This window comes from Eriocheir sinensis, chromosome 38 (genome assembly GCF_024679095.1).
Source record: "Eriocheir sinensis breed Jianghai 21 chromosome 38, ASM2467909v1, whole genome shotgun sequence".
Lineage (NCBI taxonomy): Eukaryota > Metazoa > Arthropoda > Malacostraca > Decapoda > Varunidae > Eriocheir > Eriocheir sinensis.
This window is the reverse complement of record NC_066546.1, coordinates 11894871-11921902: the sequence shown is the minus strand read 5'-3', so window position 1 is coordinate 11921902 and position 27032 is coordinate 11894871. Positions and strand designations below refer to the sequence as shown.

Sequence of the window (27032 nt, the reverse complement as noted above, 5' to 3'; positions counted from 1 at the left end):
CTGTTCTCTCTTTCCTTTACTCTCCTCTCCCTACCTCTCTACTCTTTTCCTATGCCCAGCTTTTTCTTCACTTTCCTCTTTCTACTTTTCTTTGTTCCCTTCTCGTATCACCAATGCTTTCCTTCCTTCTATCCCTCCTCTATATCCTTCTCTGTTCTTCTCCTTTGTGCTACTTTTCTCTTCCTACCTTTTATTGTGTTTTCTTCCTCTCCTTTCTCCTTTTCCTCTCCCTTCTCTTTTCTTTCCTTTTCTCCTATGCCCTTCTGTTATCTATGCATTCCTTCACTCTCTCCCTTATCTCCTTTCTTCTCATACTCCTCTTCCCTGTGCATTACTTTCCCCTTCTCGGTTCTCCTTACCTTTCGTTTTCTCATTTTCCCTTATTTTTATCACCCATGCTTTCCTTCCTTCCCTCATGTCCCTCTTCGCTTCCCTATTCCTCTCCTATGCCATACTTTACTCTCCTTTTTCTTCCTTCCTTTGTACCTTCCTTCCTTCCTTCTCTTCCTCCTTTCTTCTCCTCTCATTCGCTTTCACGTCGTATTTATAGAGTTAGAAGACGGGCACACGCAGGATCGATGGAGGTAAAGAGGAATAATCGGCGTAATAGCCATGAAAATCTAATGAGTGAATATCTTTATGGCAGTTCTCCCTCCTCGATGAGAGAGAATTGGACGTGTACCCCATGCCTCATCCAGCCAGTCCGTCCGTCCGTCCGTCAGTCAGTCAGTTCGTTCGTTCGTCAGTCAGTCAGTCAGTCAATCAATCAGTTAGTCCGTTAGCCAATCAGTCAGTTAGTCAGTCAGTCCGTACGTCCGTCCCTCCGTCCGTTAGTCAGTTAGTCCGTCAACCAATCAGTCACGCAGTCAGTCACCCAGTCAGTCAGTCACTTCGTTCGTCAGCCATTCAGTCAGCCAGTCAGTCAGTCTTCGTCTATCCCAAGCGCCAGTCCCCGAGTCAGTCAGCCCGTCAGTCAGTCAGTCCGTCCGGCAGTCATTCTCTTTGTTTCTCTGCTGTCTGTGTCTGTCAGTCTAACTTCTTTGGACTTCTGTTTGAGCCTTTGTTTTTCTCAGTGTGTTGTGCTTGTTTGTTTGTTTGTCTTTGTGTGCATTACTACTACTACTACTACTACTACTACCATCATCATTTCGGTATATTCTGGCATCTTTCTTTCCGATGTTTACTGGTTGGGTGTGACAGTTTTGGGATGATGAGAATTAATGCACTAAACAGAACTTAATTATGTGAAGTGCCGTATGTAACATTAATTATACTATCGATCCTTTAATTTTAGATAGCAAATGTAACTAGTCATCTAACTTAGTACATCAAGCTGCTTATATATTTGCTGTGATTTTTTTCCAAAGAGCACATTAGAAAAAAAGTGCTTGTGCCAGTGTTACCAACTCTCCTTGTTATGGAAACTGAACAATATATCTTGGTCGTATCCCTCGTTAACAGCCCCGCATTTGTTTCTTTGTTTTCTCTGTATTTATCCCTCTATTTGTCTTTGTATTTTTCGTAGTATGTTCTCTTTCTAATTGTCTTTGCTTTTGTCTACGCATTGTCTGTGTTTTTATCTCTGTATATGTCTCCTCCTGTATTTGCCTGTCTTCCTGTTTTTCTTTGTTTCCTTGTCTGTCTTGTCTTTGTCTCTCTTCGTCTCTCAATTTGTTTTGGTATACCTGTATTTGCCTCTGCCTTTGCCTCTGTCTCATCTCTTTGTCTCTCTCTCCCCCTCTATTTGCCTCTCGACCCTCCCTCCCCGTCTCCCCCCGTTGGCAGGCCTGTGTTTATGAGGATGCCACACTAATCAAATCGCCTGCTATCGACATTCCCTCATTTTTCCACTCAGCAGGCAGCCACGCATACCAACCTTGCTGGGGCGCATATCAGGAGCTCTACACATCATATACAGCACTATAGGATCCCAGGTTCTCGATGCTTTTGTTTGCTGTTCATCGTATTGTTTATTCTTTTGTTTTATGTGTGTGTGTGTGTGTGTGTGTGGTGGCGGGGGGGAGGGGTAGTAAGCTTCTTGAATCTGTGAGAAAGTCGATGTTCAGCTGCGAGGAATAGATACGGATTGGGCTGTCTTCCTTTATAGTTCGTAATTGGTCATTTTTCTTCCTCGTTCTGTTTACCCTCTCTCTCTCTCTCTCTCTCTCTCTCTCTCTCTCTCTCTCTCTCTCTCTCTCTCTCTCTCTCTCTCTCTCTCTCTCTCTCTCTCTCTCTCTCTCTCTCTCTCTCTCTCTCTCTCTTGCTCTTTGTTTCCTTCTATTCTTTTCTCTCTTCGTTCTTTTTTTTTTAGCCTTTGTTCTCATTGTGGTGTATTCGTTCTCTTCCTCTTCCTCATTCACTTTTTCTTCTTCTCCCTCCTTTTTTTCTTCCTTTCTCTTCCTTCTTCTTCTTCTTCCTCTTCCTCTTCCTCTTCCTCTTCGTCTTCGTCTTCATCTTCTTCTTCTTCTTTCTTTTTCTCTTCTTTTGTCTTCATACACTGTCCTATGAAACAACAAAAGAAAAAAAGAAGTTAACAAACTGAGTGAAAACTAAAAGACGTGAATAACTAAACCAATAGAAAGGAAAACATCAACAACAACAAAAAGTATGAATATGGTAAAGATAACCGATGAACATGACTGATCTAAAAAAAATCCGATAACCAAAGTTTGACCGCCGGAAATACTAAACATGTTATTAAAATGCGCAAAGCTGTCACGTCTCATCCGCTTACAGGTGTTTCCGGAAGCGAGCCAGGTGTGTGAGTGCTGATTTTACCTGTGATTCTGTGGCTAAAGGAGATGCATTGATATTATTATTATTATTATTATTATTATTATTATTATTATTATTATTATTATTATTATTATTATATCAGGTGTAGTAGTAGTAGTAGTGGTAGTAGTAGCAATAGTAGTAGTAGTAGTAGTAGTATCAGTAGTAGTACATGTTGTTATATCAGAAACAACATTGTTCTCCTTCAACTGCTCCTCCTCCTCCTCCTCCTCCTCCTACTACTACTACTACTACTACTAACACTACCACTACCACCACCACCCCACTAAACATCATTCCTTACACCACACGTTTCAGAAAATAAGGACCTGGAACGCTTTTTCTCGCGTGTGGTTATCCTCGAACGAGAATTGTAAGATGTAAGGACAAACTAAGTGGGCACCTCGACCTCTGGGAAAATTCACCCTTACACCCAACAGTCTTCAGGGCGAGTTTCCAGTGAAGGGTGTCTTGTGTCTCGGTGGTGGTGGTGGTGGTGGTGGAGGTGCAAGTGGTGATGGTGGTGGTCGTTTCTTCCTTGATGGTTGAAATCGTTACCTAAATGACTATCGATTTTCACTCATTTGCACTTTTTAGGGAAGTTCGTTATATGCTTATTGCGCGTATTTCGTAATGAACCTCGTGATAATAAGAATAAATATAGCGAATGACGTAGGGAAAGGTTATATCTCATTAGCTTTTTTGCCTTCCTCCTCCTCCTCTTCCTCCTCCTCTTCCTTCGCCCACCTTTCCTGGAAGTAAGGTGAGAGGAAGAGGAGGAAGGCAGGTAAGGAGGGATGGAGGGAGGGAGAGAGGGAGGTAGGGATAGGATTGAATTAGGTAGGTAGGTAGGTGGGTAGATATAGGGATAGATGGAGGAAGGGAGGGAGGGAAGGAGGAAGGCAGGTAAGAATGGAGAATGGTTGAGAGGGAGGCAGGGAAGGAAGGAAGGGTGGAGGGAGGGAAGGAGGAGGTGGAGGGAATGGTTGAGAGGGAGGCAGTGAAGGAAGGAGGGACGTAGGGAGGGAAGGAGGGGGATGGAGGGAAGGAGGGGTGGAGGGAGGGAAGGAGGGTGAGAGAGAGAGAGAGAGAGAGAGAGAGAGAGAGACTGGGTACGCTTTGTCTTATTATGGAAGTTCTGACATGTCATGTTTTCAAAATTTGTTTCCACGTTTCCTTCTCACTCTCTCTCTCTCTCTCACTCTCTCTCTCTCTCTCTCTCTCTTTCTCTCTCTCTCTCTCTCTCTCTCTCTCTCTCTCTCTCTCTCTCTCTCTCTCTCTCTCTCTCTCTCTCTCTCTCTCTCTCTCTCTCTCTCTCTCTCTCTCTCTCTCTCTCTCTCTCTCTCTCTCTCTCTCTCTCTCTCTCTCTCTCTCTCTCTCTCTCTCTCTCTCTCTCTCTCTCTCTCTCTCTCTCTCTCTCTCTCTCTCTCTTTCTCATTTCATTACTCAATATGCTGTCGACACAAAGCTTGGCATCTCACTCCTCTCAGACCCAGACTGGCAAACTTTCTGAAGATGTGTATACATAATATATACATGTATAATTTCAGTTAGGTCTCAGGAACAGGAGATGCCCTTAACATAGATGAGTGCTGTGTTTTTCAAGTCGGAACTAATAACACGAAACTCGTTTATAGTAGCTGCGGTGTAAAGCATAAAGTTTGTTAAGGATCTTGGTGTCAAAATGACGTCAAATCTTAAATACTCCCTGCTGTGCGATGTGGCAGCGAATAAAGCAAACATAATGTTGAGGATCATGAATAGAAACTTCACATTCAACAACAAAAATGTATCACCATTGGTATACAATAGTTTAGTCACAGTCTAGGCATTGCAAGGCTCGGCAGCACAACAACGCTGCCGCAGAAGATGAGGAAGCCTCTAATGACGCTGCCGCGGAAGATGAGGAATCCTCCGATGACGCTGCCTCAGAAGATGAGGAATCCTCTGATGACGCTGCAGCAGAAGATGAGGAAGTCTCTAATGACGCTGCCGCAGAACGATTGTCGCCAGCTTGCCAGTGCCTATAATACAGTGTGTTACAGGCTGCGTGTTATATAGCAGGTGACGCGGTAAACTCTGCGGTCTTGGCCTGTCACGTTTACATTACAGCGGCTCCTGTGTTGGACAATGCCAACACCTCGGGGCGTCAGAAAATAATACATAAACATGTACCACGAGATCTTACGTATATGAGGAAGATCAGTAAGAGATAATTCTTGAATTTCAGGAAGGCAAGTTACAGCATTGTTTTTGAGATAATAATAGACATTTTTTCATGAATATGATAAGCAACTTAGAAAATAATCCTAAGACAAAACGGTATTCACTTACGAGAGAATGATGAAAATGAAAAAAAAATCTTGCGGCTAAAACGGTACTTTTAGAAATCATCCCCTCCGTGGCTGCGGCTGATAAGGAGGGAGAGCAGGGCCTCCATGAAATCGGATGGACGGCTGCGACGGGGCACGAAGGAAGGGGAAAAGAATGACGATACTGAGAGCAACAAATCCAGGCAGGTCAAGACGAAGGCTCAGGGAAATCTTAAGGAGCTGAAGCTACCGAAGCGTAACAACAGCTGGACTCGGTACGAAAAGGAAGGGTTCAGAGATAACTAGATTCACATTGTTGAGGTTGTCACAAAGAAATGTAGATGAAAAGAGGAAATTATGGACGTGATCTTTATTTTAGAGAGTGGGGAACCGACCGAGAACTTGCAGACTTAGATAAAGAAAAAAAGATGAATCAGCGTGGCAGTTCGAGCCTGAAGCATCGTTGCCAGATTATCGTACTCAGAGCCTCGTATTTACCGGTTTCTGAGCCATAGCTATTGCCAAAAAACACCAATAATTAACCTTTTTAACGATAACTATATATGGAGACAGTTGTTGGGGTCGAGGAGGCAGTTTTTGGGTCGGAAATCGGCAAACATAAGAGGCTGAGTACGACAATCTGGCAACGCTGGCCTGAAGGTGCGGCGAAAGTCGTCTCAAACAGACTTTAGAGAAGCTGCTGAAGGATAAAAGACACGGCGGCTGGGAAATAGAAAAGTTGACCCGATCAGTGAGCAGACAGAAGCACTGATGCGGGATTTTGGTGGTTTCGAGGAGCGGAGGAGTGGAGGTAAACCGAGAACGAGAAGCTTGTACGGTTGGAGGAGGATTCTAAAGTGATGGTGAAGACTGAAGAAGAATCAGACTCCGAGGCTTTCGCTGAAACGATCCTGATGCAAAACTTTGAAACAGCGTCCGAAGCTTCCTCTGCGTTTTCGAGTAAAGAGTTAGGAGGAAAACGTGGACTGAATATCTGCTGCGAAGAAGTGGAGGAAAACTGGAGGAAGAGATTTGCATGAGTTATCTGGAGAACGTGAAAGAGTAGAACACAGAGAAGCAAGAACACCAGCAAAGGACGAGGAACGCTGAGAGGAGAGTAATGAGTATGAACGTGAAATTGAAGACAAAACAAAAGCCAAAGAAGATCAATATGTCAGAGATATTTGTGGAAACATAACGAAAATGTCTGGTGGAGGAAAGAGAAGCTGACGAAGAGGAAGTCAACTCTCAGGCTGTTGTGTAAAGGAATCGAGAAGCTTCAGAAGAAAATAGAAGCCGGGGAAGAGAAATCTGTCTCCAGGGACGAAATGGAGAAGATGAAAGAAAGCCAAAAGCCGAGCTGGAGTCATGGAGTGGAATCGGATGAAGATTTTTAGTAAAGAAAGAGTTCAAAGAAGAGGAACAGGGAAAAACAGTAGAAGTGGGAGACCAGCAAGTTGAGAATGAATAGGCGAATGACCAAAGTGGGCTCGATAGAAGGAAGTTAGAAAAAGCTGGACTAGGAAAGGACTTTGAAATGACTGATCAAGAGAAGAGCAAGAAAGAAAGAGAATAAAGAACTGAGGTTGATGAAGAGAAAGAGAAAGAAAATGCCGAGTGAGGAGAAGTTAATGAAAAGGAAAAGAGAGGAAGGAAATATAGAGACAAGTAGAAATGGTAAACAGTGGACGGAAGAGAGAAAGTAAACGACAAGAAAGAAGTTACACCAGCTATTTAAGAAGAAGGAAAAAACAGAAGGAACAGAGGGTGACTATGAGGAGTCGAGAGAACATAACGAATTAGAGAAAGGAACAGAGAGAAAAAAAAGACTAGAATAATAGGAAAAAGACGCAATGGAAAACAGAGTAAAGAACTGAGGTTGATGAAGAGAAAGAGGAAGAAAATAACGAGTGAGGAGAAGTTAATGAAAAGAAAGAGAGAGGAAGGAAATATAGAGACAAATAGGAATGGTAAACAATGGTCGGAAGAGAGAAAGAAAACGACAAGTTACATAAGCTATTTAAAAGGAAGGAAAAAACAGAAGGAACAGAGGGTGAATATGAGGAAACGAATGAGTAAAAGGAACAGAGAGAGAAAAAAAAGACCCTTGAATAATAAGAAACAGACGCAAAGGAAGAAATATAGAAGACAACATATATTTAGAAGGAGTATTTAGAAAAGACGAATAAATGAAGTAAAATGAAGAGAGTGCGAGTGGAGGAGTGAAGGGAGAAAGGGGGAGAAAATAACAATATGGAACAAATAAACAAGACGGAAGAGGAATATCATGAGGTTGAGGAGATGAAAGGACCAGGCGTGGGCACTGAGCCGTGAGTGTGTGCGGGTAAACTTAATAAAAAGAGAAGCATTGTGGTGTTTTTCCTCGGCATTTTGTAAGTTTATATATTATTTTCATAAGTTCGAATTTGCTGGTGGGTGAATGAGTCGGATGAGGGGAATGATCCTTGTAGCTTTTTTTCTTGAGGGGTAATGTGTGTTCTTATCTGCAACATTATTTTTTTTAACATTATTTTTTTTTTATTATTGTTTCCTTTTTTTGTGCCCTTGAGCTGTCTTCTTTGTTGTAAAAAAAGAAGAAAAAAATATTGAAACCGCGAAATAAACAGCAAAAAATTAATCAGACAACTCACCAACACAAAACACCCTAGCAAAACGCATCGCAACACAAAGAAACACACAACACAACACAACATACGGAAACTCGACAACAGAAAGTGCAATAAAGACACATTATCACAACACAGCACGCCGTAACACATACTTGCAGAATACGACACGGCACAACACAAACACACAACACAACACAGCATACGGAAACTCGACAACGGAAAGTGTAATAAAGACACATTATCACAACACACACACATTAGCAGAATACGACACAACGCAACACAAACACACAACGCAACACACTATAAGATGAAGAAACACTACTCACCCCCCAAAAAAAACGGACAGGGACAATACATTAACACAACACACCATAACGTACGCAAACACAAGACGACGCAACACACACACACACAGCAACACAAAACAACACAACCCAACACTACATACTACATACTACATATCTCTACATACTACTACATATCCCTACATACATACTACATATCTCTACATACCACATATACTACCACAAGTCTGCAAAACACAACACACTGTAGAACGATATAAAAGAAACACAAATCATTACATAAACACAACATGACGGACCACAACGCAACACCCATATGCCAACAAAAAGAGCACTGGACACAACACACTGTAACACAACACATCACAAAACAGACCCACACGCAACACACCAGAGCCAAACAAAACTAAGCAACAGTAAGCAAGACAACAGCAAGGAAAGCAACACTAAGGCAACCCCCGAAAACAAAGCAACACACAATTACAGAACACAAACACATCCCAGAACACAAAAAACAACACAAAAGAAGAGTACAAAACATTCTAACTCACCGCAACACACACTCAGACAACACAAACAACACCGAAGCACTTCCAGTAGTCATATTTTAGCTTGCAAGACATACTCACTCTCTCTCTCTCTCTCTCTCTCTCTCTCTCTCTCTCTCTCTCTCTCTCTCTCTCTCTCTCTCTCTCTCTCTCTCTCTCTCTCTCTCTCTCACCCTACTTTCCCTTCTCTTCCCTTCCATTTTCCTCCTTCCTTCCCCTTCCATGCAATTCCTTCCTTTCTCTTCCTTTCCCTCCAATTCCATCCTCTCCTTTTCATTCATTTTCCTTTCCTTTCATTTCTTTCCGTTCACCTTTTTCTTTTTTTCCGATCCCTTCCGTTCCCTTTCCTTCCCTTCCCTTCCTTTTCCTTCCTTTCTCCTCCCTTCCTTTCCCTTCGTTGCTCTTTCCCTTCCCTTCCCTTTCCTTATCTCTTTCCTCTCTCCTCCTCCTCGAAAGTGGTACCTTCTCTTCCTCTTCAATTTCTACTTTTCCATTCCTTTTACTGTTCCTTCCTTTTCCTTCCCTTTCCTTCCTTCCCTTCCTTTCCCTTCCCTTACCTTCCTCGCTTCATCTTCTTTACCCTTTCCTTCACTCCATTACCTTCCTTCCCTGTCCTTTCTGCCCTCTACCTTCTTCCCCCCTTACGCCCCTCCCCCCCCCCCCCCTGCTCCCCCCGTCAGGTGTTCCATTCACTTGACGTTCCTGACAGGTAAAATGATCTCGCCGCGACGTATGGGGTGACGGCACACTCGCCTTCTTATTTCCTTTGCCTTTTCTCATTTCCCCTTTTTTCTCCTCCCTTTTTATTTTGGTTTTCATATTTTTTCCTTTTCTGCTACTTTTTTTTTTGGTATTTTGTTGATTTTGGTTTTTATGTTTCCTTTATAATTTTCCGTTTTTCTTTTTTTTTGTGTGTGTTTTAAGCAAGTGTGGCTTCTTTTTTTTCTTCTCATACTTAGTTTCGTTCTTTTTGTGTGATTTTGGTTTTCATATTTTCCTTTTTCTACTTTCTTTTTATTCTTTTTATTTTGTGATTTTGGGTTTCACATTTGTTTTCTCAGCAAGCAAAGCAACACTAAGACAACCCCCCAAAACAAAGCAACACAATTACAGAACACAAACACGTCCCAGAACACACAAAAAACACAAAACAAGAGCACAGAACATTCTAACTCACTGCAACACACACTCGGGCAACACAAACAACACCAAGACAGTCCCAGTTGTCATATTTTTAGCTTGCAAGACATACTTTTATATCATCTTGTCTCCCTTACTTTTTTAGTTTCTGCACTCGTTCTCACCTTTATCAGCTTTTACGCAATTCTCCCCTTTCGGTTCAGGTTTCATATCTGTTTCCTTTTTTAGCTTAGTTTCCCATGTTTTTTTTCTGGTACGTTTTCGTCTTCCCTGGTTTTAGAATGTTATATTTCTCTTTGGTTTTCCTCCTCCTTTCCCCTCTCCATATTTTTACATTTTCATATTTTTCATTCACTTCGTTTCTCCTTTTTCCACATCTGTTCTTGCCTCTTCTTTTATCTTTTTGGGTATGTTTTCTCTTTCTCAGTTTATCTATTTTTTCTTTCTATTCTGGTTGCTTTCGTTCTCTTCCTTTTATTTTTTTATTTCTATTCTTGCTTCCTCACGTCTTTTATTCTTGTCCTCCCCGTTCTCTTTACTTTCTCATATTCCTTCTTATTTTCCTTCATATTTTCTATTCCTCTTTCCTCCTTTACATTCCTTCTTATTTCTTCTAATGTCTTGGCTTGTTTCTTCTTCTTTATGTTCCTGTTGTTTTGTTCTGTTTCTTAATCTTTCTTCTTTCTCCCATGTCTTCTCTCTTTGCTTTATTCCTCCATATTTCTTACCCCTTCTTATGTTTTATTCCTTATGTTACTTCTTATTCATCACTATCTTTTATTATTTCTTTTCGTCCTTGCCGCCCCGTTCACTCGCTCTTATTCCTTCTTCTTGATCTCCACTTCTTTCTATTCTCACCCTCTGCCAGCCGCACCTCGTCACCCTTGCCGCCCCATTTCGCTTCCTGAACCACCGAAAGATTTTATCATGTCACAAAAGATGCCTCCCTGAAAATAACTTATCTCTGCGTTTTCAAGACACACACACACACACACACACACACACACACACACACACACACACACACACACACACACACACACACACACACACACACACACACACACACACACACACACACACACACACACACACTCTCTCTCTCTCTCTCTCTCTCTCTCTCTCTCTCTCTCTCTCTCTCTCTCTCTCTCTCTCTCTCTCTCTCTCTCTCTCTCTCTCTCTCTCTCTCTCTCTCTCTCTCTCTCTCTCTCTCTCTCTCTCTCTCTCTCTCTCTCTCTCTCTCTCTCTCTCTCTCTCTCTCTCTCTCTCTCTCTCTCTCTTCATTAACACTACCCCTTTCCACCCTTCCTTCCATCCTCCTCTTCTCTTCATTCCACCTCCTCCTCCTCCTTCCTCTTCCTCTCTCCGCCTCCTCCTCCTCCTTCTCCTCCTCCTCCTCCTCCTCCTTCTCTCTCCCCTTCTCCTCTTACACTCCCGGGAAATCAAAAGGACAAACCTATCTTCATAAGAGGAGAATTTTTTCCTTTATGGGCTGATTAGAGGTGACATGAAGAGTGACTGTCTCCAGGTGTGTGTGAGAGAGAGAGACTCAGAATTTTGTCACTGGAATAAAGTAATGAGATGGAAAGTGACAGCATACTCAACTCTCTCTCTCTCTCTCTCTCTCTCTCTCTCTCTCTCTCTCTCTCTCTCTCTCTCTCTCTCTCTCTCTTTTTTTTTATTTTTTATTTAAACATGTTCAGTACATTAGTACATGGCAGTATTATTTGTCTTTGCTAAAGTTCCCCCGACCGTTGGGGAGCTATTTAAAAGCTTCTGCCGATTATATTATACAGTTATATACATGTTTACGGTGGGTGTAGGAGTAGCCACCTGTGGGACGCAACCTTCATCTGCTGAGTGGACAGTTGTGTCACATCCACATCAGCAGTGAGGTTGTTCCACCACACCACCGCTGCGATGGGGAAGGCACGTTGGTGGGTGCTGGTGCGGGCCATTGGCACTTCTAGGAGGGAGGCGTTGCTCAGCACCGTTCTCGTGCTGCGCTCAGACCTCCTCCAGGTAGCCCTCAGGTCCGTCAGGTGGGGCACTAGGCCCACTTGTGCCTTGTGTAGCACCGTCAGGGCAGCGACGCGGCGACGGTGCTCCAGGCTATTCAGCTGGTTCGTGGCTGGTCTTGCCCTTCCTTCGTGTGGGTGTTGTTGTTGTTGTTGTCGCTGTGTCTCCCACTGGCTCGGTCGGTGGTGCTGGGTGCCGTTGATGAGGCGTTCAGCCCTCCTCTGCACCTTGTCTAGCAGGTTGAGGTGGCAGAGGGCGCTGGCCATCCAGGTGAGCGGTGCATACTCCATCACTGGACGGACTTGTGCCTTATAGAGGGTGTTCAGGCCCTCAGTATCGAGGAGGTTCTTCATGCGGCGCAGGAGGTTCACCTTCTGGGAGGCTTTGTGCGCCACCCTTTCAAGGTGACGGTCAAACCGCAGCTGGAAGTCCACCTCCACGCCCAGGATGTCGACGCTGGACTGCAGAGGGATGGTGTCATTCCCGAATCTCAGTCTGCCGTGGAGTTGCCTCGCGTCCTCCCGAGAACGTGATATTACCATGGCCTGGGTTTTGTCAGGGGCAAACCTGACTTGCCACCTCTTTCCCCAGGCCTCTCTCTCTCTCTCTCTCTCTCTCTCTCTCTCTCTCTCTCTCTCTCCCCCCCAAACAGACGTACCCTGGCAACACTCTCACTCGCAACACGTGTCCAATAAATGTCGCAGCTCAGGTGAAGAGGAAGTAAAGTTGACTCAAGAGGAAGATTGAATTGCCCCACCTTGTTTTACGGGCGAGGACGCGAGCATGGAAGAAACAACAAAAAACAAACAAATACGCTGAATTGAAAACGAAAAATCCACAGAAGTGATGCTCGAAACAGGTGAATCGTGGAAGTTCATTGACGCTAAAGATATTTCCATAAACTGTCCTTGAAAAAAACTGTACTTCCATGCTGACACCTTGAACTTGTGTCACAGAAAGAAGGTTGAAAGTTCATAATGCTAAAGAAAGTTCCGTCTACTGCCCTCTTAAAGTGTGCTTCCTTTAACTTGTGTCACAGAAAGAAGGTTGAAAGTTCATAATGCTAAAGAAAGTTCCGTCTACTGCCCTCTTAAACTGTGCTTCCATGCTAATACCTTGCTCTTGCGCCACAGAAAGAGGGTTGGAAGATCATAGAAGCTTAAGAAAACTCCGCTTACTGCACTTCAAATTTATGCTTCCGTGCTGACACCTCGCCTAGTCTTTCCCTTCTGTCTTTCAACCTCCATCTCTCCTTCCTGTTAGTAGTACAGTTACACACACCAGAATCACTATATATGACAAGCCTCCCCTCTCTCTTGTCAACAGACGCACGCACATTCCTTCGGCACGGGAGGGGAAACTATGAAAAACGAGGAAAGAGAAGGAAAAACAATCCCGTATCTCGTTCACTCTCCACCCCTCGTTTGTACGCCTTCAATAAATCCACCTTTAACAGAGAGAGAGAGAGTGGTGTATGTTGTCCTATTTGATATCGTGTAATTACTTGAACCAGCGACGAGATTATGCCATTACCCTTCTCACTTCGCTTTACCTATCAACCCATCTATCTATCGTTCTATCTGCATCTATCTATCTGCTTCATGAATATTTAACCCTCCCCTAATTCCCCTAAAGTCCCACTCTCTGTTCCACGTGCATGTCCTCTTCACTCGCCACAGCCTCCCCTAACGTGTCTCCTCCCATGTCACCCCCGCTATCCCTCATCCCTGTCTTTCCTCTCCCCTACCCAGCATTACAACTCCACCCCCCCAACCTACCAATGACCCCTCTACCTTCCTCTATCGTCTCCCACCTTCCCTCTCCTCTCCCCAGTCTTTCCTCCTCCCTTTCCAGCATTGTCATTCTTACCCACCCTGATCCCCTCCCGCCATCCCTCATCCCTGTTTTTTCCTCTCCCATATCCAGTATTCCAACTCCACACCCCCAACCTACCAATGACCTCTCTACCTCCCTCTATCGTCTCCTACCCTCCTCTCCTCTCCCCAGTCTTTTCTCCTCCCTCTCCAGCATTGTCATTCTCCCCCATTCACCCCTGGCTCTCCTACCTCCCCCTACATCTAACTCAACTACCTTTCCCAACCCAGCATCCACTCCCCCCCACCTCGCAATCCGACCTTATACCCTCCCCACCCGATCTTCTCCTCCCCACCACTCCTTCCCCCACCCCAGTATCTTCGACCCTGACACCCACCTCATCCACCTCGTCATTCCTACCTTCCCCTGCATCACCCACGAGTCTCTCTTTCCCCCATCATCACCCCCCCCCCCAACATTTTCCCTTTGTCCCCAGGAGGAAAAACGGTGATCTCTTATCCACCACACTGTTGGTCTATCCTCTCCCCTCCATTTTTTCCTCCGCTCCACATTTTTTTTCACATTTTTATCCACATTATTTTTCCACATTTTTTTCCACATTTTCCTCTCCCCTCATTTTCCCCCTCCCCACTAATACAATTTTTTCCTCCCCTCCACATTTTAGGACAACTGTAGACACCCCTCCACTCCCCTACCGACATCCCTGCCTCCCCCTCCCCACTCCCTCCTCCTCCTCTTACCCTTCACCCCCCCCCCCCTCCAGGGTCTTTCCATTCCATTCGCTTGGATGAGGAAACTTCACAAACCCCTTTCACCTCCATGATGCATGTTTCTCTCTCTCTCTCTCTCTCTCTCTCTCTCTCTCTCTCTCTCTCTCTCTCTCTAAAACTCAACACACACACACACACACACACACACACACACACACACACACACACACACACACACACACACACACACACACACAAACCTTAAACTTTTTCCAGTAACGCAGAACAAGACACAATAGGCCAAAATTTATTTATATATATATTTTACAAACCACATTTTCTTTGGCGTCTCATAAACTGGTTCACTAAATACATGAAGCGAAAGAAATTAATGAGTATAATTTTCATAATCTATCTTTTTTTTTTTCCTGGTTTTGCGTGAAGCTCCAGAAAGTTATGGTGATGGAACACGCGTGATTATACAAAAGAATTTACTGGCACAAATAAAGAAGAAATAAAAGGCTGGCGTGCATCTCCCTCATAATTCACTCTTCTAATTGTGTGCAGTCCTAATTACGCTGCAGTTGTGTGTGTGTGTGTGTGTGTGTGTGTGTGTGTGTGTGTGTCTGTTTCAGGCTTTTAATGACTCCTTTGTTCATGACTCACTCACTCACTCACTAACTCATTCACTCACTCACTCACTCACTCACTCACTAATCTTATCTCTAACTCACTCACTCACTTATTCACTCACTCACTCACTCACTCACACTCACTCACTCACTCACTCACTCACTCACTCACTCACTAATCTTATCTCTAACTCACTCACTCACTTATTCACTCACTCACTCACTAACTCATTCACTCACTCACTCACTCACTCACTCACTAATCTTATCTCTAACTCACTCACTCACTTATTCACTCACTCACTCACTCACTCACACTCACTCACTCACTCACACTCACTCACTCACTCACTCACTCACTCACTCACTAACTCAATCTCTAACTCACTCACTCACTCACTCACTCACTCACTCACTCACTCACTCACTCACTCACTCACTAACTCAATCTCTAACTCACTCACTCACTCACTCACTCACTCACTTCATCTATTTATAAATCCACAATATCTTATGTATATGCCTTTACTATTTTCTATGTAGGTATAATAATTATCAAACTATTGTTATGTGCAAAAGTATAGAAATGCAGGATATACAAAAATATAGAAAAAAAGTATCACTACTGATCTGAACTATTTATTTATTCATATACTTATATTTCATTTAACAATATATGAAGATTTATTTATATATTTTATCTTTCAGACTAACTTTTTATTCATCCATTATTAATTCATATCAGACGCGATTATATTTTTCTCACATATCTCTTCATTCATTTATTTCTGTGTTTTAATTAATCCGCACTCGTACATACTGCGGCAGAGAAGCGCAGCAAACACGTGTCAGTCATCAATCAACTAATGCCGACGTGTAATCTTTTAAAAGCCTCCGTTAACGTCAATACCCTTCACCGGGGCCCCAGTTTTATGACGCTCATGTTCATTTCCAATATTATGGCGATGCATCTTTTTCTGCATTACGACACGGCATCGCTTCTATACATCAATGCATCATTTATACATTTCACAGCATGGCCTATAATATTTCACACCACAGTTTATATATTTAGCAACTACGTGGATCAGTGATTAGCGTGCCTAGCTACGAATCGGAGGGCACAGCTTCGAATCTCGCCCCGGGTAATCGGCGCTCATCCCTTTCTGACCGATCAATAAGTAGGCACCTGGGGAAACCTTTGGAGGGTAGACTGTGGTAACCCGAATGTCACACTGGCCCCGCGTTCCTGAAATGGGCTCTTCCCTCCACAGGCTCAAGCGACAAGGCGAAGGATTTAACTTTACTATTTAACGTTCACTGCATTGTTTATATATCTCACTGCACCGTTTTATATAGCACTGCACCGTTTTATATAGCACTGCATCGTTTTATATAGCACTGCATCGTTTTATATAGCACTGCATCGTTTTATATAGCACTGCATCGTTTTGTATAGCACTGCATCGTTTTGTATAGCACTGTATCGTTTTGTATAGCACTGTATCGTTTTGTATAGCACTGCATCGTTTTATATAGCACTGCATCGTTTTATATAGCACTGCATCGCTTTATATAGCACTGCATCGTTTTGTATAGCACTGTATCGTTTTGTATAGCACTGCATCGTTTTGTATAGCACTGCATCGTTTTGTATAGCACTGCATCGTTTTGTATAGCACTGCATCGTTTTATATGGCACTGCATCGTTTTATATAGCACTGTATCGTTTTGTATAGCACTGCATCGTTTTATATAGCACTGTATCGTTTTGTATAGCACTGCATCGTTTTATATAGCACTGTATCGTTTTGTATAGCACTGCACCGTTTTATATAGCACTGCATCGTTTTATATAGAACTGCATCGTTTTGTATAGCACTGCATCGTTTTGTATAGCACTGCATCGTTTTATATGGCACTGCATCGTTTTGTATAGCACTGCATCGTTTTATATGGCACTGCATCGTTTTATATGGCACTGCATCGTTTTGTATAGCACTGCATCGTTTTATATGGCACTGCATCGTTTTATATGGCACTGCATCGTTTTATATGGCACTGCATCGTTTTGTATAGCACTGCATCGTTTTATATGGCACTGCATCGTTTTGTATAGCACTGCATCGTTTTATATGGCACTGCATCGTTTTGTATAGCACTGCATCGTTTTATATGGCACTGCATCGTTTTGTATGGCACTGCATCGTTTTATATGGCACTGCATCGTTTTATATGGCACTGCATCGTTTTATATGGCACTGCATCGTTTTATATGGCACTGCATCGTTTTATATGGCACTGCATCGTTTTATATGGCACTGCATCGTTTCATATGGCACTGCATCGTTTTATATGGCACTGCATCGTTTTATATGGCACTGCATCGTTTTGTATAGCACTGCATCGTTTTATATGGCACTGCATCGTTTTGTATAGCACTGCATCGTTTTGTATAGCACTGCATCGTTTTGTATGGCACTGCATCGTTTTGTATAGCACTGCATCGTTTTATATGGCACTGCATCGTTTTATATGGCACTGCATCGTTTTGTATAGCACTGCATCGTTTTATATGGCACTGCATCGTTTTGTATAGCACTGCATCGTTTTGTATAGCACTGCATCGTTTTATATGGCACTGCATCGTTTTGTATAGCACTGCATCGTTTTGTATAGCACTGCATCGTTTTATATGGCACTGCATCGTTTTGTATAGCACTGCATCGTTTTATATGGCACTGCATCGTTTTGTATAGCACTGCATCGTTTTATATGGCACTGCATCGTTTTGTATAGCACTGCATCGTTTTATATGGCACTGCATCGTTTTATATGGCACTGCATCGTTTTATATGGCACTGCATCGTTTTGTATAGCACTGCATCGTTTTATATGGCACTGCATCGTTTTATATGGCACTGCATCGTTTTGTATAGCACTGCATCGTTTTATATAGCACTGCATCGTTTTGTATAGCACTGCATCGTTTTGTATAGCACTGCATCGTTTTATATGGCACTGCATCGTTTTGTATAGCACTGCATCGTTTTATATGGCACTGCATCGTTTTGTATAGCACTGCATCGTTTTATATGGCACTGCATCGTTTTGTATAGCACTGCATCGTTTTATATAGCACTGCATCGTTTTGTATAGCACTGCATCGTTTTATATAGCACTGCATCGTTTTGTATAGCACTGCATCGTTTTGTATAGCACTGCATCGTTTTATATGGCACTGCATCGTTTTATATTGCACTGCATCGTTTTGTATAGCACTGCATCGTTTTATATAGCACTGTATCGTTTTGTATAGCACTGCATCGTTTTATATGGCACTGCATCGTTTTGTATAGCACTGCACCGTTTTATATAGCACTGCATCGTTTTATATAGCACTGCATCGTTTTTACTCTATAATATTTCATTGTCGAGTTGTAGGTCTGCATCGTTCCCGCCATTTTCTCCCGTTTGCTCTGTTTGTTGACTCGTAAATGGCTGTTTTCTAATTCTGGTGAAAAGCGGGAAATTTATGGCAGTAATGATTTCCAGTGTGCGTGCCTTCCATTTTTATTTTGTCTTTTAAGCTAAAACTAAAATTGGTGGATATGTATTTCTTGATCGTTTAATTATATAATACTTCTTTGTTGTATAGTTATAAGTGCATATTTCTTAAGCGTACATTTTCAAGCGTATATTTCTGAAGCGTGTATTTCTTAATGTGTCTCTTAATGTGTTTGTTTTGTTAATGATATCTTTCTTCAGTATATATTCTCTAAGCACGAAGACGTTTCAAGTTAGTCTATCTGTTTGGCAATGAATAATAGATAGCAAGGAAAGTCATAGACATTTCACACACACACACACACACACACACACACACACACACACACACACACACACACACACACACACACACACACACACACACACACACACACACACAACGCCAAGCCATTAAAAGTGGAACTAATTTCGTTAAAAAAAAAAACTTTCGCCATGGTATTTGCTCAGCCATAATTAGTTTAGAATTATGACGTGAGGGGAAGGGTTTAGGCAGGGCCCCTACCACCCCCTTTTTTCTCTCTCTCTCTCTCTCGTATATATCACCTCCATATCTCTTTTTCCCCTCCCATTTAACTCCCTTGGCTCCCTTCCCAACCACCACCACAATTACCTCCCCTTCCTCCTCCTCCTCCTCCCCTCCTCCTCCTCCTCCTCCTCCTCCTCCTCATTTACCTGCTGACGAACACCTGAACCATAGCGGTAGAAACTGAAATAATCCTGTCCGCCCCGCGTTAGTGGCATTCCTGGGTCTTGTTAGCGGCGGAAACGACAGCTGTGCATGCGTGAGTGTGACCTTTACATGGTGAGAGTGGTCGAGACTGGTGGAGGGAAGGAGCAAGAGAGGGAGGGAGAAGGGAAGGAAAGAGAGGGAGAGGGAGAAAGAGAGGGAGGGAGAGGGAGAAGGAGAGGTAGCTAGAGAGAGCGAGGGAGATAGATAGATAGATAGATAGATATGGAGAGAAACGCATATAGATAGACAGACAAACAGATAGACAGACAGACAGCAAGCTCGATTCCTTGGGTAAATATGCAGTTCATTTTTTCTCTCTTCTCTCTTTTTTATGCTAAGTAAATAGACGCTTGGGTAGGCGGTGGCCGAACTGGTAGCGTACTGGGCTCACATTCACCGCGTGATGGACGACGCGGGTTCGAATCCCCACGCTACCACTCGGATTTTTCAGTCACCGCCGAGTGGCTTAAAACTACCCACATGCTGTCCTGAAGACCACCCATCAACCCGGACTCTAGAGGAAGCCGTCCAAGCGAATCAAGAACGAGTTCCGGGGGGCAGCATGAGCCAATGCAAGATGGCGCCACTATAAACACTCGCCTGCGCCAGAACGGGCTGGGCCGACCATCAGGCCCCACCTGGAAGAAGCCTTGGGCCGACCATCAGGCCCCACCAGGAAGATGCCTACCGGCGCAACAGGCAACGACGTAAAACACACACACACACACACACACACACACACACACCTGAGACGGATTAAGGTCGCGGCGGCCAGGTAAAGAGACACCATTGATTGCTCACCTGTGGAAAACAATGTTGGTTCAATTTCGGGGAGTTTGTTCGGTTCCATTTATTTTTTTCTGTATTTTTTCATTTTATTCAAGCGTGCCTGAGCCGTTGCGTTGATGTATCTGTAAGGTATTAGCTTCATATCATGTTTGTGGTTAATGATTTTTTTCTTTCGAGTTTGTGTTCTTTTGCAGTCATTTATTTCAACTTAGTTCCATGTTTTATTAATTTTGAGTTTGAGGTTATCTGTTTGATGAGCTTATTGATGTTTTGATATTCCATTTATGTTGGTATTTATTGTCTTGTTTTAATTTTACGAGACATTTGATTTTCATATTTTTCGCATTTTAGTCAACGTATTTCGTACAATTAGGAACGGCAACTTTGTACACTCCCGGAAGAGAATAGTGTGGAATCTTTCTTTTCTTTTCCTCTTTTTCTTTCTTTCTTTCTTTCGTTCGTTCGTTCGTTCGTTCTTCATTCTTTCTTTTTTTCTTACTCTTTTCGTATCTTTTCTTTCCTTGCTTTCTATCTCTCCCACTCCTTATTCTTACCATCATTCTTTTCTTTTCTTTCTTTCTCTCTTTCTTTCCTTCGTGTGAATTCTAGCTTACGAGTAAAATGCGTCTCAGAAAACCTTTAAAGAGAAGGAGAAGAATAACGCAGAGAGGAATGAAGAGAAATAAAGAGAAGTGCAGAGAAACAGGGATCAGAGAACAGACATTATATTATATTCTGAGTATGGTTAAGAATAAAATATGGGCTTGAGTATAATTGATAGCAGATGAACAGCCCCAGTGAGAGGATGGCAACCCGGAAGTAACAGAAGGTAGGAAGAGAACCGTGTGATGAGATGAACTTAAAGCCTTTGACGGAATTAGAATACGCTACACATCAGAGAAAGAGAGAGAGAGAGAGAGAGAGAGAGAGAGAGAGAGAGAGAGAGAGAGAGAGAGAGAGAGAGAAGAAAAGAAAGAAAAAGAAAGAAAAGAAAAAAAGTATGAACAAAGAAAAAACTGAAAACAAAGAAAAAAAGCAAGGAAGAAAGAAAGAAAGAAAAGAAAGAATGAGAAAGAAAGACTAAAATAGAAAAATAAAGAAAAAGAAAAAAAAAGCAGAAGGGAAAGAAGGAAAGAAAGAAAAATAGAAAGACAAAGAGAGAGAGAGAGAGAGAGAGAGAGAGAGAGAGAGAGAGAGAGAGAGAGAGAGAGAGAGAGAGAGAGAGAGAGCGCGTTGTGAAAGCCTTTTATCCTCCAGTGGACTAGAATATAGGAGTTAATAGCTGCTTATGGTGATGATGATGATGATGATGGTGATGTATATTAATCGTTTTTCATTGCCATCTTCTTTATATCGGTTTATTTAATGTTTAGCTCTTGTATACTTTAGCATTCATTTCATTCGTCATTTTATTCTTTTCTTTTTTGTTTATTATTTTTATTCTTCAGCATTCATCTACTTTCCTTCCTTCCATCCTTCTTTCCTCCCTCCCTCTCTTTCTTGCTTTCTTTCTTTTTTCTTTCATTCTTTTCTTTCTTATTTCCTTTCCTCCTTCCTTCCTTCCTTCCTTCCTTTTTTCTATCCTCACCTCCCTTTCTCCCTTCCTTTCCTCCTTCCTTCCTTCCTTCCTTCCTTCCTTCTTTCCTTCCTTCCTTACTTCCTTTATCCTTCCTGACCTCCTTTCCTCCCTTCCTTCCGTCCTTCCTTCCTTCCTTCTTGCTCATGTTATTTATAAGCAAATTAAGTCACATTTGTATACACACTTTTATCTTCATCTTTTCATTCGTGTCCATGAATATTTACTGCCCCTGCACCCTAATTGTCAGGTGTGTGAATAATTTAACTTGTACTCGCTTCCTGTTTCACATCTCTCTCTCTCTCTCTCTCTCTCTCTCTCTCTCTCTCTCTCTCTCTCTCTCTCTCTCTCTCTCTCTCCTCCTCCTCCTCCCCTCCTCCTCTCCCTTTTCCTCTCTGCGTGATAAGAACCATTTAGTCAGTAGCAGCAGGAAATTTTGTAATGGGAAGCAATTTCAACACTTTCCCCGCATGAACAAAGCTTTCTAGACAGCTGCATAAAGCCTCAATGACTCACAAATACCAAGCACATATTTGACAAGGCTTTCGTAGGAGTTGTAGGCATTTCCATGGATAGCTTTATGACCCTGGTAGTAGTTTGGCCCTTCCTCTGTACCATGAACCTAAAATAACACTCATAGGAACTCCATTGATCTCCTTTTTGGCCTTTGGAAATAGTTGAGTTGAGGGTGGAGGCGTTTAACAATACCGACTACCGACCTAAGAGATTGACGTTCCTCCCATGCGCCGTATCAATCGTGGCTGTTGAGTTCCTATTCCCGGTTGTATTTTTAGTTATTTACGTTCCTATTGCGTTTATGCTTCCCCTGTGGCTCGATGCAGTATATATTTTGTTATGTTCTCTTTGTGATACGTTTTCCTCGTTTTTTATCGTAGTTATCACTGAAATGCATTGTTGGTGTTCGTTTTCTATGGCGGTAAGAGAGCACGGTTAAAGGTAGCGCCTCAGGGGACACCATAGTTTATGAAATACTCGCTCTTTTGATATTTCTCCATTTGATTTTATGGCGATAAATGTCATTGTTCGCTTATTTCCTGAAAACATTTGACCATCGATGGATATGATACCTCGAATATAGATTTCCAGGTGAAGGGAAAAAATATATATATGAGTATGAAGTAAATCGATGCAGTATTTTGCCTGATTATATATGAGAAAAAAAATATATAGTAATCTTTTGAAGTAGTATTTCCTATCACAACACAGCATTAACATCTCAATTATCAGGTAGTTATTAGACATTATTATCCTAACACAGCATTTTAATTTGCCCTGCGTCGGAATGGTGTATACGCTATTCGATTCATGTAAGTCATGACACAGTATACAAGGAAGGTTTAAATTTGCACCTTATCTTCTACGCCTTCACCTCAGGTCTTGACAGGAGCACTCAATCGGCTCGTTCTTTTCTCTCTATAAGCTCAAAAACGTTCCTTAATCTTCCTTACCTTACCTTTTATTACCTCCATCTTCCTTTCTCTTCTAGTATCTTATCTTACCTTTGCTTACCTTGTCTTGCTTTACCTTCTCTTCCTTTGAGTTCCTTTTCTTAGCGGACCTTCTTTCCCTTCCCTTCACATTGCTTCCCAGAGTAGGAGAAGACAGAATAGGAAAAGATAAGTACGAAGAGAAGGATGAGCAGAAGCAGAAAGAGGAGGAGAAAAAGGAAGAATCGGAGTGCAAGAAAGTGAAGGAGAAGGAGGAGGAAGAGGAGGAGAAAAAGACAAAGGCTAAGATAGAAGATGAGTAGAAGGAGAAAGAGGAGGAGAAAAAGAAAACAATCGGCGTACAAGAAAGAGATGGAGGAGGAGGAGGAAAAAGACGAAGTATAAGACAGAGGAAGAACTGAGTGTGTCCTCCCTAAAATGAGGCAAGGCGTTCGTTTTCTGTGAGGCAATGATCTTAGGTTTTGGCGGGGCAGGAATTTTGAGTTTCTTTATCAGTGGTCCAATAATCTGAGTTCTCTTCGTCGGTGATACAGCAGTCTTAGATTCCTTCCCCTTGAGTTATGGTGTAATGATGAGTGACTTTATTATGACCTACTTATCGAGTCCTCACCTTACTTACTTATCCTAATTTATTCACTTTTACCCTCTACCCTTTGTCTACTCTACTTATCTTTATTTATTCCCTCGTTTACTCTTTAAATACCCTTAGTAACTCCTTTATTTACTTTCATCATGACCTGTCTATTGAGTCCTCTTCTTATTTACTTTTCCTGATTTGTTATTTACTTTTTAGTCCTTACTCTTTACTTACTCTTTACTCACCTTTATTAACTATCTTATTTACTTGCGTTATGGCGTGCTTGTTGAGTCATCTTTTTAAATACGTATACTGATTTATCTTTCTTTTTTGTCTTTATTATTTACTCACCTCTTTTTATTACCTTATTTGCTTTCATTATGACCTGCTTATTGAGTCATCTTATTATTCACCTACTTTTATTTATTCTTTACTTTTTACTCTTCTCTTTATATCCTCTTTACTTGTTCTTATTAACTCCTTTTTTGGACGTTTCAGAAGCCAATGCTCGAGGATGAAGACTTGCTTGGGTTGGATAAGGACACGACGCAATTAATGAATCAGTCTACCAATCACGGGTTAGTGTAATCAATATATTCGGTATTTTTATCATTTACTATGTTTATGCTTGTCGCTTCTTATGTTAACTGTAGCTACTGGGACCGCAAACTGTAATTTATTATACTTTTTTAACCTCCTTATCTTTCTTATCTCTATCTTACGGCCACTCCTCTCCAATCTTTTTAGGGGCAGTAAGTAACGGGCTTTTTTTCATTATTGTTTTTTTTTTAAGTCTTTGATCTGTCTGCTTTGCTATTATTATTACTATTATTAAAGTTATTTGGCGTACTTGTTTCATAGTTTTTTTTTGTGTGTGGGGGGGCGTGTAGAGGTATAAAGAATATTTATGCCCTGCACTTAGGTTTCTCTGGTAAAAGTTTGTATGGGAAGAGAATCAAATCTCTTTCCTAGTGGTATCAAATCGCATTGTGTGGAGGATCGAGTAGCGTCCCAAACAGACCCAATTCACTTATGCTTCGGTTACGCGCCGGATACGTTTGTGTTATTTATTTTATTCATATTTCTATTTGTTTTTTTATATATACGTTTATGTATTTACCTATTCATATATTGATCTGTCAAGCTGCTTAACTAAATATTTGTTTATATATACATGAATATTATACATGCATACAAACAAATACATTCATACATAATTATATACGTGTACATATATACCTAGATATATACATACATACCTATACATACATACATACATACATAATTACATACATGCAGACACAAGCATCTATAGTAATTTCTTTCCATAATTGGGGTGATTTAGCCAAGTCCAGTGATTATGTCTTTGTAAACTAATCTGTTTCATTGTTCCTTGGTCTTCATCGTTCGAGTTGGCGGCGTGACACAGACAAAAACAGATATACACAAAGAAACACGGAATGCATCAGACATACATAGATACACATATATACATAGTCGTTCTCAGGCGTAATTAACTTAGACTGACACAAACACAAATGACACATACACACCCCGGAGGACATACACAGAAATACACAAATAAAAAAGCACACACACACACACACACACACACACACACACACACACACACACACACTGAGAGAGAGAGAGAGAGAGAGAGAGAGAGAGAGAGAGAGAGAGAGAGAGAGAGAGAGAGAGAGAGAGAGAGAGAGAGAGAGAGAGAGAGAGAGAGAGAGAGAGAGAGAGAGAGAGAGAGAGAGAGAGAGAGAGAGAGAGAGAGAGAGAGAGACTACACAGAAAAAGCGGATAGCTACCTGTCTCATGTAAATCTAATCAAATGATTTTTCAGTGGTACCTGCCTCGTTCCATTTCGCCAAGAAGATATAGAGTTCTGGATTAATTTTGTGCTTTTTCGTCTATGTCTTATTTTTCAGTAAGAAGAATATACCGATTTCTAGATTAATTTTGTGCCCCTTCCATTTGTGTCTGTATGCGTGCTCTTTAATGCGCTTCATTATCTTCTGAACCATTAAATCAGTAAAACAGTGAACGAGACAAATATAGCATCGCCTCATTCACACGCCGCCTCTGCACCCCACGGTCCCCCGAGCAAGCTCCCACACAGCTGCCCTGTCCATCCCAAGTCCCTCCAGGCAGGATCCACGACCGGGAGGCGCGCCACGTGCCCATATAGGCGAAGTTGGTGTTCACGGACTGGTGACAGGCCTCGATTCAGTTTCATCACGTAGTCATTGGTTTGATAAGAAGTGATTCCAGCGATACCCCATGATCCTGCGAAGTCACTTGGTACCAAAGGCATCGACGCCTCTCCAAGTCACTATTCAGTGACCATGTCTCAGCCACACAGTGATACAGGGAGCACAAACGACTTAAAGATTTGAATCTATGTTCACCTGCATAGAGCGAGTCCATAACACAGTGGGCCAGGCCACTTCGTCGAGTGACTTCTTACTAAGACCCGCCATTGTTATGCACTACACTACCAAAATATGTGAAACCTTAAGTGACCTCAACATCTTCACTTGCATGAGCAGCGAGGCGCCAAACGACTAGACCTTGATTTGGCCCAGGAGACCCTCAGTCCCAGAAGCTTCGCTTCCTCATGCAGTACTTCGAGAGCCATCATCAGGACCTCCAGCGATTCCGCGAGAAGTACACCATCATCAGCAAACACAAGGGCAGTGACCTTGATGTCGCCAACAAATGCTCCACAGAAACAACAAAACAAGAGAGAGAGAGCTCACGCATACCTGGGGGTTAGGGGGAGGGCAGATAAGCTATAAAGAGCCTCACTGCAGCCCGGCCACTCACTCCCCGCGGCTCACAAATCACGCCGGAGTATCTAAGAGAACTCCTTTTCAGCCTCCTTCGCTGTGTTACTCCGTCCGCCCTTAGCGTCCAGCCTTCCGTCCTCGCTTACGAGAAAACGCCATTACGTGAGGGAGCTTTTCAGGGCTAACTCATCTTAATGTCTGATTTATGGACGCGGGCTAGGAATGGATGTCTATGGAGAGGAGGCGAGAGAAGAAGCAAGAGGAGGAGGAGGAGGAGGAGGAGGAGGAGGATGAGGAGAGAGAGAGAGAGAGAGAGAGAGAGAGAGAGAGAGAGAGAGAGAGAGAGAGAGAGAGAGAGAGAGAGAGAGAGAGAGAGAGAGAGAGAGAGAGAGAGAGAGAGAGAGAGAGAGAGAGAGAGAGAGAGAGAACTGAAGAGAAAGAGAGCAAACGGAAGATAAAGAGAGAAGGAAACAGAGACAGAGAGAGCAGGGAAGAGAGAGAGAGAGAGAGAGAGAGAGAGAGAGAGAGAGAGAGAGAGAGAGAGAGAGAGAGAGAGAGAGAGAGAGAGAGAGAGAGAGAGAGAGAGAGAAGAGAAGAGACAGAGAAGAAGAGC

At 42.5% G+C, this 27032-nt stretch overlaps 1 protein-coding gene across 1 annotated transcript in view; it reads left to right on the top strand.

The window, feature by feature from the left end:
• The window catches only part of LOC127008664 (uncharacterized), a 125880-nt gene extending 101683 nt beyond the window's left edge, over positions 1 to 24197 (top strand). The window contains exon 7 of the transcript XR_007761233.1: positions 24120 to 24197. The gene's annotated coding sequence lies outside the window, so the exon portion shown is untranslated. The remainder of the gene's footprint in view (positions 1 to 24119) is intronic.
• The last annotated feature ends 2835 nt before the right edge of the window (positions 24198 to 27032 follow it).